At 35.2% G+C, this 15159-nt stretch overlaps 1 protein-coding gene across 3 annotated transcripts in view; it reads left to right on the plus strand.

The window, feature by feature from the left end:
* LOC124556695 (trehalase-like) overlaps nt 1-15159 on the plus strand; it is a 244806-nt gene that overhangs the window by 173482 nt on the left and 56165 nt on the right. Inside the window, exon 6 of one of the 3 annotated variants that reach the window (XR_006968663.1) lies at nt 9557-9723. The exons of 1 other annotated variant lie outside the window; for it this stretch is intronic. The gene's annotated coding sequence lies outside the window, so the exon portion shown is untranslated. Of the gene's footprint in view, nt 1-9556; nt 12165-15159 lie in introns of those variants that run through there. One more of the 3 variants, XM_047130671.1, reaches the window with a different exon arrangement.

Genomic DNA, 15159 nt, shown 5'->3' on the forward strand with positions numbered 1-15159 from the left:
AACCTTCCTACTCAATCCATTCATGTTTACATGCTTCCTCCCTGGTTTATGGACTACTTCAAAGACAAATTTACTCAGTCTCAATGCTCACCTCATCAGTCGGCTTGACGGATCTTCAACACTAACAACCACATTAATGCTGCTTGATAGGTTACCACACTGAATTTTTTATGGTGCAGGTAGCATCTAAAATGTGTATCCCCATGTATCAGACTCAACCTCTCCTTCTGTGTTATGGAGTAATTCTTCTCAGTCTCGTTCAACTCCTGTGAGGCATAAGCCGCAGGATCTTCGTAACCATGTATTAACGGACTCAAAACATACCCCAGTGCCTGGTTGGAAACATTGCATTATAGTACAAACTTCACTTAATTGAGAAATATCAACACCAGATGAGATGTCAAAGCCTCTCTCAGCTTCTCTAATGCCCACTGCAGTTTTACACCCTTCTTTTAGATTGTGCATAAGTGCCTGTGCAATGTCTGCAAACTCCTTCACAAATTTTCTGTAGTAATTGGTCGACCTCAGGAATGATTGTAACTCCTTACATGTCTGAAGAGCCAGAAAATCCTACACAGCCTGTATTAATTTTAGGTCTGTTTTTACCCATTCCTGACTAATCACATGCCCAAATACAGGTTCTTCCAGGGAATAATGACACTCATCCATACTTAATGTAAGGCACATGGCACATAAGCTCTCAAATACTTCCCTCAGTCATGATAGGTTACCACATTGAATTTTTTATACTACAGATAGCATCTAAAATGTGTATCCCCATGTATCAAACTCATCCTCTCCTTCTGTGTTATAGAAACACGTACCCCTTGAAAACAAAGTTATTTTGTCAAGGTACATCAAATATTGCTAAGGAGCCAAACACCTCAGTATTCCATCCAACAACTGCTGGAAAGTGGCCAGTAAATTTTCAACCAGAATGCCATTTGTGATACTAATAATGGCCCCAGGGGCCCAAATACACAATCTTTGCCTGGCCCTCCAGAACTACCTTGAACTGATACACACACCTCAAATATGTCATAGAGAAGTACTGGAACTGCCCCAGGTTGTTGGGGATTTCCATAACGTTGGGTATGGGGTATGCAACTGTTATTTTTTTTCTATTCAGATGCTGATAGTCATGACAAAATCTAAACTTTCTGTTCCATCTGTTGATCCTTTGGGTACAGTGGTGACAGATGCTCCCAAGGGCTAGGGATCTCTTTATTATGCCATCACTCAGTTGTTGTTTAATGAAGTCCTCCATAGCTGACTCTAAATTCTGAGGTACACAATACATTTTCTAATGTACATGTGCTTCATTCCCCTTTGGAATTCTATGTTGCCTTATGGGCATCGCTGGTAATGGGACCCGAGGATTAAATAGATCCTTGAATTCTAATAATGATCCTTCCATTTCCACTCTCTTTGTTCCTTTCAAATGTTCTACCTCTGCCTGTAATGCAGTTGTAGCAGTGGTTTGTGTTTGATCATGGCCTACACGTGACATGTCCAAATCATCTTCATCCAAAATTTCTAAACTCTCTACCAACAATTCTTTGGTCATATTCATCTCGTCACGACTCAAGTTACTTCAGCTGATGAGTGCCACTCTCTCCCCTTCCATCTCCTGTGTGCATACAACTATTCACCATATAAAACATCATGATGTGTCCAATACACCATTATTGTCTTGTGGCTCAATCAAATACAATATGTTAAAAGGCAGTGCTGGCTCCACACTCACCCAAAGTAGATTTGCGGTGTCTTCCAGCACTATATCAAGTGAATTAAATCTTATTAAAGTTGTCTACAGGTTAACTTGTTTGTCCCGTAAGGCAGATGTTTCTTGCTACAGCTCTTCACTGCTGACAGCTTCCATCCATTGGAACACCATTCCTTTGAGTTCCACCCCAAACTCAAAACTTAATATTGCTGAACTTAGTGACTTCACATTACTATAACCCACCCCATGTGCTGCATGATTTATTAACAAATGAATCACCTCCTGTTTGGAAACACCCTGCATCCTGGACTCTGTCATTGTGGAACCTTTATCCCCAATGCACAACAAAATACACTAAAACTGCAATACCAGGACAATAAATACAATCATAGAATACTAATTGCACCTTGAGTCTCGTCATGAGCCACTTTGAGTTGGTACACTGCCTAGCAGTATGGCTATAATAATGGCATGTGAAACACTCCATTGATACCAATTCAGCAAATGGTGCATTGTGCTCTAAAGGTAGCTCTACAAGCACCTTACTGGTTGCAAACAGTACTCTCTAGCATTGCCATGTAATTGTGACAAATCAGGTGGTCCCTTCAATTTCATAAATTTTTCTCACAGTTTATGATAAGTGTCACCTTCAACCTATCTCCTCTGCTCACAAAAGTAGGAGAAAGAAAACAGAAGTTTGTCCACTCACTCCATTGTAACACTTGATGTTAACTGCTGTGACTGTGACATGATGGTGGGTCCAGCTGCCCACATCTGTCTCAGAGATGCTTCTGATACCAAAATGTAGAGGCTCAGGGTAGATGGCCTCCACAGTGCCAGAGCTCAGTTGAGGTGGTGTACTGTCTTCAGGATGTTGACTGAAGGAGCCTCATTAATTGTCATACATTTTATTAGAAAACAAGTTACAGCAATCATAGTGTCATTTCATAGTGGTAAGGCAACCTTGGCATGTGCTGACAGCAGCAAACAGGACAGTGCTGATGCAACAGGTGGTCATCATGCTGCTGGCAGCTGGGCTGGAATGCTAATACATGACACCTGCTGCAGCACATGCGCCAACTTGGTGCAACTCTGCAACTCAGGGCAGGGGATGTTTGCAGATGCAGAAACCTGCTGTGATTCTTGTAGTGGAAGACTGCCTCCCTATGTGGTGTCCACTCTTGTGAGTGGAGGCCTACAGTGTCAGTTTGCCTGTACAACTGCAGGCAGTGGAACAGCTGTACCAGCCGAGTCACAAATGGCTACCCTCCAGGCAAGAATGCTGGTTGTGGCTGAAGTGGGCCCAAAGGTGACCCACCAGCTGGAAGCTACCAAGTCCAGAAGTAGGATCTTTGACGGTGGAGCCCAAGTCTCATATGGCTGCTGGCAGAACTATGTCAGACCATTGCCTGACATATTCTTCTCCTCGTAGATGGTGCTGCCAGGCTGAGATGCCTTTGGCTGAAAATGATGGGTATTTATACAGGTTCAGTGGTTTCTTATACCACAACTTCACTTCCAAATATGTACACCAAAACAAGGCAGCAGCCAGAAAATGTAGCAGCTGGTCCACCATTTCCATGGTCGCTTTGCATTTCTGCAGTGCCATCAGTATGCTGGCAATGGCTCACAATGCCGAAACAAGATGGTGGTACTGCTGTGTAATGCTCTGTGCTCAGCTGCTTCCATGGCCTTTTCAACAGCTGTGACCGTGCTGCCATTTCACTTCATAGTGCCAGAAAATAATGGTTACACTTCAAAATGTTTGGTCAGTCACAATTTTTTATTGTATCCAAACAAACCAGACATTTTTTTCTATTGTTTCTAGGTGCTAGGAAGTCTACAGTTGCTTTCAGTTTCCCTGGGTCAGATTGTATTCCTCTTTTGTTGGTTATACGACTTCAAAATTAAATTTCTTTTCTTACGACCTCAGATTTACTTAATTTCATCTTAATACCCCCTTTGTAAATAACTTTAAATATTTCATCAAAAAATTTACTGTGTTCATAACAATAAGAACTATCAGTCAAGTCGTCATCTACACAAACTGTCATTTTGTTAAGCCAAGCCAAAATGAGATAGCCAAGATCTTATTAATAGCTCTGATAAAGATACACACAGATAAATATAGTCCAAAAGGAACTACACATTACTGATAACACTTACCTTCATGCAGGAAAGCTGTTCGTAGTCTGAATTCTTTAGCCAAACTAATGTTCTGGAAGCCATAGGTCACGTAATAGAGAGTAAGAAGTTTAGAGCCATGGAATTTTTTGTAATATTTCATCTGTGTTAGCTGGTGTGTTATTTTCCCTCAGGACTATTTCACTTTACTTTCTTGCATTCAAAAGAACTCTGACACCCTCATTCTTGTTTCCAACTAGTGTTAATGGGTTGTTGTACCTACTGTTTGATCTTTAGATTATACCCCATTCCAGCTTTTTCTCTATTTCCTTCCTTACACACTATTTCATAGAAAATGGGATAGCACAGGGCTTAATGAAAAACGATCCATGTTCTTTTAATTTAGTTTTTACACTCACAATCTTTCACCTAGCCAAGTTTGTTAGAAGATACCTTACTTCTCTGAAGTAGCACCTTCTTCATATCAGCCCTTTGACTAGATGCTAAATACTCAATATTTTAAATTTTATCTCCAACTGCATTTTCCCTGCCTCAAATTTATCTAATTTAATGTGCACTGGTCTATTTACTGTCTACACACATTTTGTCAGTCCAGTACCACTGAAAACCATTATTTATACACAATTCCTTGTCACTGCTTTTCACCATACAGTTCCTATATAGCTAGTCTCCTTTAACCTCAACAGCATTGTGAGTAAGTTTTACCACATGTAACTGTTATTAAAGGCATAAATTCATTCAAACAATGCCACAGGGCCATGGTGGGACTGTTCCTACATGTTTTATTCTGCACTCAGTGTCACATCGAAGGAATTTCAGTGAACTGTGGTAAAACTGATGTTATGGACAATATTCCAATAATGTGCACAATACAACTTTTAATTACATAGCTTTTCCTATATCTATTTTCACTGTAGTCAGTAAGATGACCAGATCTAGCTCTCATATAAAATTAGCTTACCTTACACAGGGAAACACTTTCACCTTACTACTCATCAGTATGGCAGTGATATAATATTCACAATACATAGCCACAATTAAATTCTGACACAACAAACAACTTACACAATAGTGGTTTCAATTTGTGTAGCTGATGGGTACACAGTGTCTTTTTATCAATGACATAAACAAATGAGTGTCAATGTGGGCACAATATGTGGCCAGAGTCAAAATTATTCACACATTTGCTTGGCAGAAAATTTCATAAAAGTTAATATCAGTCACTAAATGGATTTGACAAATTAAGAAAGCCACATGGATACAATGAGCATGTGAATACTGGTGACAGACATGTACTTGTTACTGGAATATTACATGGACTTGTTACATAGAAAACCTGCCACATGTTGTTGCCACTAAGATTTAGACTGCCACTAAGATTTTAGACTTAAAATTTTGGGGTGGGGGTTGTCCTTACAAAGACTGGCGTTTGAACATCTATGCATTTCAGAAACTACATAATGGTTTGAAAAACTGCTAGGTGTCATTTTTCTAATTTAAATAATCTATATATTACAAAAGTAATTTGGTTTACAAAATATGTGATGGGTTAGTAAAATGTAAAAGATTATGGGACCATTTTGTACACCTACATTGGAAATAACCCATTACAAGTACAGTTGGCATTCTGAAAATTATGGTAAATGGTGCAAATTCATAATTAATTAGTAAAGGTTGTCACTGTGTCCAGAAAATCTAAATCTGCAATCTGTTAAGTTTAAGAGTTTCAGAAATATTGGAACAGGTTACTGTAAAGTCTGGATTTTGATCTTCCTAATGAGTAGTGTCAACACTTCTGAGACTACCTATCAGCTCAGTCCAAACTAGCATTATCCACTATAGTAATAATTTTAATTATCAATTACTGTTAATGAATTGTGTTTCCAGTAAAACTAAAGGTACTGTTGAGATCTGTATATTGAAAAATATAGTCTGAATAATAAATTTGCATGATGCACAACCTGATTCATGTTTTGAAAAGATGCCAGTTATACTGTACTATATATGCATCATGTAGACAGTCAGATAAATGGTGAAAAATGAGAAGGAAATGAATTAATTGTTAACAGGAGTGGAATTCATAGCATGTGGGTGGGTTCCAACTTGCTACATTATGAAGTTAGCTGCCATCAGTGGTATTTCCCACTCTGCATTAATGTACCTCAAAAGTCCATTAAGGTATGTCCAATCATGAGACTAGAACAGCTCAACAAATTGTACATTGATGCCACTAGTCAGGAACACTATATTGTCCAGTGCATAAACTATATTAATGTCCAATCCATGTCCAAATTGTTTCCTGTCCAACCCACTATCACTACACAGTTCCCTTTAGTAAAATTCATACATGAAGGCAGTAAGTCATTTAACACTAGACATAGCCATGCACTTGGCTTGACTGAGGCACTGTTCTTGTATGCTGCCTTAAACTTCCCTGTAACTGGGAACTACAACTCATGGCTACCATCTAACAACAACACTTTCTTGTTCACAATGTTTTGTACACTTCTAGGCTTCCTGGACATGCTTGAAGCATGCTGCACATTTTCTGCTTCTAATCCAACATCACGTTCTTCTCCACTTAAACTGTTGCAATGGTAGATACCTATTTTCTATATTTATGATTAAAAAAACCATGGTGAAATAATCCAGTTACCATTGTCTTTCCCATTTCTCTCTATGCCATATTTCATGTTAAGCATGTCATCCATTCCTTTCAGCAGATCTTCTAAATCTTCTTTACATCAGGGCCTATGTTATCTCTGAATCACAGCATTGGTATCTGTTCCCCTTGACCTATTATCAGCTCTTAGAATAATAACGATTATAGTAGTTTACAATAATTCCTCATACTTCTAAAACACTAAATAAAGACTTAGTGAACTCATTGTTGATTTTTCCCACACTTAATGATAGCTAAAATAAGTATGTTCATCAGATGGAATACATTTACTATCAAAATCACTGATACGGTTATAAAAGTCAAAAGTTCACAATTATATGAAATTGACTAATGACATAAACAAGACTTATGTCTCAGCTACAGTTGCAGGCAGCCATCATTAGTGTTATAAAATAAATAAATGCCATCAGCCAAAAAAAGTCTGAAGACTGGATTAATAAAAAATAGATAAAAGGTGGTAGTTTTAATGCTACAGGCACTTCATATAGTCTCTCACCACTTAATGACTAGAATACATGGAACATTTATACAACCATTTTAAACTGTTCATCAGATTCACAACTTCTTCCCTCTCCATGAACCATCAGAGACCCCATTCTGCACTGTCATTTTGTGGTAGGATTGAATTGATAACACCAAGTCTTGTCATCCATTGTCATTTTTTCCAGAAAAGAATTGTCTGTGTCTTTCATTTCAATCAATTCACAGCAGGAGTCCAAAAATTGATGTTTTTGTTCAGGAGTCAAGGTGTGCAGAACAAATTTTGCATACAATTTTCACTTCTTCAAGACATGCTATTAGTCAGGTGTACCAGTTTATTTGGCTTTTCAGGGTATGATATTGCTACATCTTGTGTGAGTGACAACACTGTCACTATTTTTGTATGTCTGAAAATGGTTTATAACATTCCCAAAACAGTTATGCAGTAAAGTGATAAAGTTTACTGCATGTGACTCTTGTAAGGAAGATTCATTCCAATCCTCATATTTCACTCTTCTTTTCTGCTATAGATGAATCAAATATGTTATGGAATCTTCCATAAATGTTCCTTGCGCTTCCATTAAAATTGCGTGCTCTTTTTTCTGAGCATGCTCAGTCATTTCACTTTTATGGTGTAAATACTTATTCAGTACACCACTGTGTAGATTGGATGCCACATATTAGAAAATTGTTATGAAATGAAAATGACTGACAGTCAGTCCAACATAAAGATGACTCTCAACATAAATAAACATAATGTAATGCACAGAAATACACAAAGAGGCCTGATATCATCTGACTACATGATTAACAACCAATCACTGGAATCATTTTCTATCATCAGTTACGTGGGAGTATCCTATAAATTTATTGAACTGTAAGCCCCTTTTGAATTCCTCTTTGAGCTTCAGTCATTGATATAATAAATAATGGTAGAATTTTTCAATGAAGTTGCTCATACTTCAGATATTTAAAGTGCTGTCTACACTCATTTATTTTATGAGCTACAATGAAATGTGATCAACATGTAGTTTTACTTTGAGCACTAGTTGTCAAAAACAGTAGGTCAATAACCCACATAGACTCACATTAAGCTTAACTTCATTCTATGAGTGACAATTTTAATACAGGTTCTACATAGTTATATTTACCAGCTGTGAGTAACTGACTAGCCATGACTGATAAATCATAACTGCTTAGAGGCAACTCACAATGGCATTGTCCACTATGCTCATTTATAGAGTAGGAAATTCTCTAAAAACAATTTACATAGTAATAAAATACAGATTGCTTACTTTTTAAATAATAACATAAAAACAATGTTTGAAGGAAGTGATTATACATATTCAGAAATGAATGTCTTGTGCATCTACTGGGTCAATATTCTTTTATATTAGGTTCTACTTTTATGGTTAGGTGCACAAATTTCTCTCATGTTTACTGCTAAAGCCCACTAAGATTATTCCAGAAAGAAAATTTTATACATAAAATATTTCAGTAACTCTCATATTTTCCCAGTAATCTTATATATCTCTAGAAACAATAATACCAGGGCTGTAAGTTGGTAATACTGGATTTTTGACGAATTACATTTTGCAAATTTTGCAATTTTGGGTTTCTTACAAAAATGTTGCTTCATAACTATGGTAACAATAATATATAGATGCTATAAAAATGCTGTATAGTTTAGGGATGATAACAGGAAAAGCTGATCTGTCACACCTTTCCACAGCTCAGTATGTCTTAATAGATTCAAGGTGGAACAGTCACATAAATTTAACAGTGGGGAAGGGTGATTTAATGCAAGACTGTTTAGACAATGTAAGTTACCTACAGAGGATGACACTTCAGGCCTCTTTTTTATGAATACTTCAGTGTTATTCATTGATCTGGAACACTTAACAAGTGAAATTAATGGAAGAGATATAATGAAGATTCAAAGAAAGCTGCATGATTTTTCAAGAGTTTGTGCATGAATGTCACACAAATGCTTAACAGCCTCCACTGAGAGGTGTTGTGAGTTGTGGACAGTCTTAGTCTCAAAATTTCAATAGCTCAAATTCAAATACAGTCCCAAAAACATATTACTTCTTACAGCTTATAATGGATAAGAAGGTAAAGGTCACAATATTACCAACAATTTTTCTTCCTGCATACCACAAGTGAATGGAAAATTGATGGGTGTGCGGGCTGTGATTCTTTTATACAATGTAGTCTTCACTATGCACTGTACAGTGGCTTGCAGAATACAGATGTTTTAGTGTGATTTCTGTGTAATACTGACATTCTTGCAATGTGACATAAATTATTGTTGTTATTAGTCTTTTTCAGTGCAAATAATAATATAAAACAGAGTAAGCATAACATAATTTTTATTGTAAACTGTAATAAGTTAATTCTCCAAATATAAGTGAAATTAAGTAGTGAGTTTTGTCTCATCCCTGTTTCATTTCAATAATATATAAGAAGACACTGTTTTAATTTTAAGGTCTACTGATTTTTCCCATTCCTTTCTGTTTCAGATTCATGTGCCTTTATTCAGTTAGCAGATAAGGACTAATGCATGACTGTTAACTACTGACTATAAGTTCAAGCAGCACATCTCTGAAAAGTGCATTCAGTTATTCCCACTTCAATGATGGCGCTGTTCCCAGCCAAAAATGTAATCCTCCCTCATGGTTGACAAATAGTATGTACTGAAACAGTTCCTGTTTGTTGGCTGCTGATTGCATATATAAATGATTATTAGAAACATTGACACTATTTTCATCAGGCTGTGTATGTGAGAGAGACAGTGAGTGCGTGTGTGTGTGTAGAGAGACAGAGATTTTCTTCCTGAATGAAAGACACATTTTGTTACTGATATTGTGCATACCATAAAATATTGCATGTCATGAAGACAGCTGTTGAGAACCACATAGATACTGAAAAGACCTGTAATTGATATAGTTACAAGAATTTATAAAATATTTCTTTAACTTACTAAGTCCTTGTTTTCACTTTTTTGAACAAAGTTATAATGATATCTGTTTTTAATTAAACCAAACAAATTCACTGTCTTTCTTCAAACATTACCACTAAGCACTAGATAATTTTCTATCAGGAAAACAAAATCCAAGAAGTTGCAAAATTTTGCTGTATTGCAGCAGCATTTGTTCCTCAAATTTATAGTAGTTTATAATGCTCTTTGCATGGTTAATTCCTTCTTGACTGTCTCTTTATTTGCTATCCCGCAAATATCTTTTCCTTATTTATATTATTTATTTGTGTCCTACCTATGTCTTACTATAGACAGTATTAAAGAAGTGGATAATTATTATAGTGAACATTCCAACAACAGGTATTTTACACTTGCCAAGATTTCATTTCCAATCAGTATATTGAGAATTGGAGTGTTACACATAAAGTTATCACATATCTCAGCATTCACTTCTATTTTTATAGATTAGTTGATAGTTGCTTGTGCTGTAGGAAGATTTTAAAAAGACGACTTCAGAGCCTAGTATAAAGTCATATGTATGGATCTACATTTTGTACATAGTTCCTTATACACCAGCCAGCATATCTGTTTCAGATTTACTTCGATTTAAATTTTTAAGATTTAATACTAATAGTTATGTGGAGAAGCTGATAAAAGGTCATCACATCAAATGGCCAAATTTTATAGTACTGATTCTGAGTTTGATAGTAGGCCTTCTTGTATTTGTTCTGCAGACACATATCAATGGCATTAGCTCAAGGAATGGTTGTAGGAAGAAAAGAGATAAAACTGGTATGTTGCATTAATAAAAGAGAAAAAAAAGTATAATTATTTTAACTAGAACAGACAAATCAGTGGATAGTTGCATGAATATTTAAATCTTAAATTAATTTCACCAACCATTCTCAGCATTGTGTCATACCAGTTTCATTGAAACATGAATGCATATAAACTCATAATTGAATTATTCCACAAAATGCTGTAAATCACCATTGCTCTAAGTATATCTCTACTGCTTTCTTTTTTGTACCGAATATGTGAAAGATGTATTATTTCTGCTTTTTCATATATTATGAAATACATGAATATCAGTTCATTTTTAAGGTCATGTTGGCTTAGTGCAGTATCAGAAATTTGGTCATTTGAGTTACATGAAATTTTCATTTAATTTACTAAATATTCCCTATTTCCTTGTGGGCAAAGTTAGTGAGATAAGAGGCTCATATCTGCTCAGTGTGTCAAGTAGTACCTTAATTCATATTGCTGTAAATAAATGTAAAAATTACTTTTTACATGCAAAATTATTGTATAACTGTCCCTAAACATAGAAATAGGTTTGCTGGTGGATGTAAATACCTTCTAGGAAATGGTCATTTTATATTGTTTGTGAGTATGTACACTTGCTGCACTTGCTAAATCCAAAACTGTTATGTTTACAATTCTTTTTTGTTATAAAAGATAAACAGTTAACAGAAATCAAAGTTATCCTGGAACTTCTAATATTCTATTGTGCAATTTTTGCATTAAATGTTGCAAAAGCTACTAGAGAAAGCCAAAGCTTATTTATAATTTTCTTCCGTAAGATACTTTCAGAATCAGTTAAGATGTAATTTAGCTTGATTTATTTGTACATATTTTAAAATTAGAAAACATAACTTGTAAATCACATGCTGTCTTGAAAAGATATCAAGGTTTGCTATTATAGTTTTGGAGTGCCCAAGTGATTTAAATTTGGCTGAAATTTAAGGCTTATACTTAACAAATTAACCCTTGTGAAACTACATTTGTCCTAAAATTACTACAGCATGGTGTTTTATATCTCTGTTGAAACAGTTGTGCTGTATCTTGTGGCATGTGAGAGTCGTTGTCTAAATTTTCACTACATGTACCATTTGTTTTATTTTACAGAAAGCTATAGATGTGTTGTTTAGATAGATTTAAGTTGTTATTTGTGTTATGAAGAGGTGTGATCTGATAATAGGCATGCATGATCAAAGTATTAAAACTTCTGGCTGTGAGAGATTTTTGCAGCATGTAGTAGCTCTCTTGTGCAATGTACTGTAGCACAAAGTTTTTGAATGTATTTTGGATTTACATATATATGAGCACATCATTATAATTAAAATAAAATGTTTATATTCTGTATAAAACTGCATTTATGTTTATTTCCAATATTTACTGTGACTAATATAGTCACCTGGAATGGTGCTCCACCATGTGGTCAACGAAGAAACGCATTACGAGGGCACTTTCTGGGAATAAAATACCTCTGAGTACTTGAGTTCAGTATTAATCCTTATTTTTTAAAATAACTTTGCAACAAATTTCAACTGCTTTGGATATTCTGATCAGCATTTAATATCAGCCATATACCTGACTGTGCACATAATATTTCACAAATATCTCTAAAATAAGGTTGGACAATCTGGATAACAATTTTTTCCCTAGCGAAACATCTACCAATGCTAGGGATGACTCATTTCCTTCACTTCATTTTGATTCTCAATAACTCATTTCTTTTCACTGTTTCTGATTGATATCACATGTTTTGTCATCCCCGTGCTCAGCTGCCACACTAACATCTTATGACATTCACCCCAGGTGAAAGGACTGCTCTCTTTCCAACCTGATAGTTACCTCTAATTTAATTGTTCATTAGTGTTGGTAATAATTATCCCAAAATCTTCTATAATCTGTTTTATATATTCTAGTCTTTATGTACCCCAAAAGTTTTTTTGCCTCTGACACTTCTTCTAGAGTTAAATTAACTACTTCCACATGAGCGGTGTTCTTTCCTTGCTTATTCATTTTTTATTTGGCTACTCAAGTTTTAACCTCTTTCTACAGCACCACATTTCAGATCTGCCAATTGCATTTTCTCCATAATTTTAATGATCTATGAGTCACTTGTGGATGATGCTGTGCACTAGATTTTCAGTTTTAGGAAGTTGTTTTTCAATTTCATTCCAACATTTGATATCATTAGAGTTTTTGTCAAAGGAAGCTTTTTTCATCTTCACCAATTAACTATGGATATCTTCCTTGCTTCTACCAAATTTTACTTTATAGGCTGGAAATTTATTTGGCTTCCTCTACTACTATGTCTGTGCCAGTTTTGATGTTAAACAAGTCATTTTCTACCTTTGTACTACTTTCCATCACTTTCATCTTAGTTCTGCTATTTATTAACCCAAATATTGTGTTAAGTTCCCATTCTTTTCCACTCAGTGGGTCATATAAATCATCCTTCTTTAGGCCAAATGGGTAATGTTATCAGAAAAATTTAACTTTCATATCCATCATCATAGAACATTTAGTGATACTAAACTTCAGTTATTTCATCACTTCAACAACAACTGCTGCAACAATAGCATTACATTGCTACACTGTCTTATATCCTTATTATGATATACTTGTCTTATAGATCATGTGGAGGCTCATTTTTTCCTGTCTAAGAACATTTTCAATGCATGGTGAGCGTTTCATTTTATATGATGAGATATTTACACACTGAATAGAATGCTACATATACTTGCTTTGATCTGAAAGGTGAACATACAGATTGTCCAAAAACATTGGATCACAAATGTATGGAGTTCAGCTACATCTTTTGAAGCAAAAAATAGATAATAAAGAGAAACAACACATGTTGCAGCTAGGAAAAAGGCAGCAGGATCATACAACTCTGATCTGAGGCCAATAGAAACATTACTGTTTACATTTTATTATGTAAATGTTTTCATAATGTGATGTTACATATTAAAATCTGCACAAATAATAACAGTGTTGTCCATCACACAATTCAATTTATGATGATGCCACATTTTGTGTTATGGGCAACACTGTCACTATTTGTGTACATTTGAAAAACGTCTGTGACATTCCCAAAACAATTAAGCAGTGAAGTGAAAAGGTTCACTGTGTGTGGCTGTTGTAAGAAGATTATTTCCAGTCCTCATTTTTCATTCTTCTTTTCTGCTCAAGATGAATCAAATATGCTATGGAATATTAATATTTAATCCTCTTTCATAAATTTTCCTTGTGCTCTCATTAAAATTGTATGCTCCATTTTCTGAGCACAACCAGTCATTTCACTTTTATGATGCAAATACTTATTCAATATACAGTTGTATACATGGATGACACATGTTAGAAAATTGTTATGAAATGAAAAAAGACTGACAGTCAATCCAACATAAAGATAACCCTCAACAGAAACAAATATAATGTAATTCACATAATACACAATCTGACTACATGATTAAAAACCAATCCCTACAATCATTCACTATCATCAGTTACCTGGGAGTATCTTATAAATTTATTGATCTGTAAGGTCTTTCTGAATTCATCTTTCAGTCTCCGGCATTGGTATAATAAATGATGGAAAAATTTTTCAATAAAGTAGCTGATACTGCAGATATTTAAAGTGCTGTCAATGTGCATTTATTTTACTAACTATAATGAAATATGATCAACTCACAGTTTTACAGTGGCCATTATTTGTCAAAAATAGCAGGTCAGTAACTTACTTAGACTCACATTAAGTTTAACTTAGTTCTATGAGTGACATTTTTAATACAGTTCCTACACAGTTATATCTGAACTGTATTTCCATTTATCTGAAGATTTTGGGCACCTTATCTGATACTAAAAGAAAAATCTGACAGGACATTGAAATACCTGAGTAGAAACAAGACCCTGGAACAGATGAAATTCCCACAAAATTATTAAGATCTTCAGGAGAACTAGGCATACCAAAAGTATTCCATCTGGTTTGTGAGACATATGATCAGGAAAAACAGCCTTATATTTCAAGAAGAATGTAATAATTCCAGTTCCAATAAGGCAGGTGGTGACAGAAGTGAACATCAGCACACAATCAATTTAGTAAATCATAGTTGCAAAGCACCAATGTGAATTATTTACAGGTGGATGGAAAGACTGGTAGAAGCTGACTTGGTAGACGATCACTTTAGGATCCAGAGATATGTAGGAACATTCAGATAATACAGACCATACAACTTACTTCAGAAGAGAGGTTAAAGAAAGACTGAAAGATCAAATACAAGGGGCATAACATTATCCACAACTGTTATAGCAACAAGACTGCAGTTATAAAAATTGGAAGGCATGAGAGGGAGG

This window comes from Schistocerca americana, chromosome X, assembly GCF_021461395.2.
Source record: "Schistocerca americana isolate TAMUIC-IGC-003095 chromosome X, iqSchAmer2.1, whole genome shotgun sequence".
NCBI lineage: Eukaryota > Metazoa > Arthropoda > Insecta > Orthoptera > Acrididae > Schistocerca > Schistocerca americana.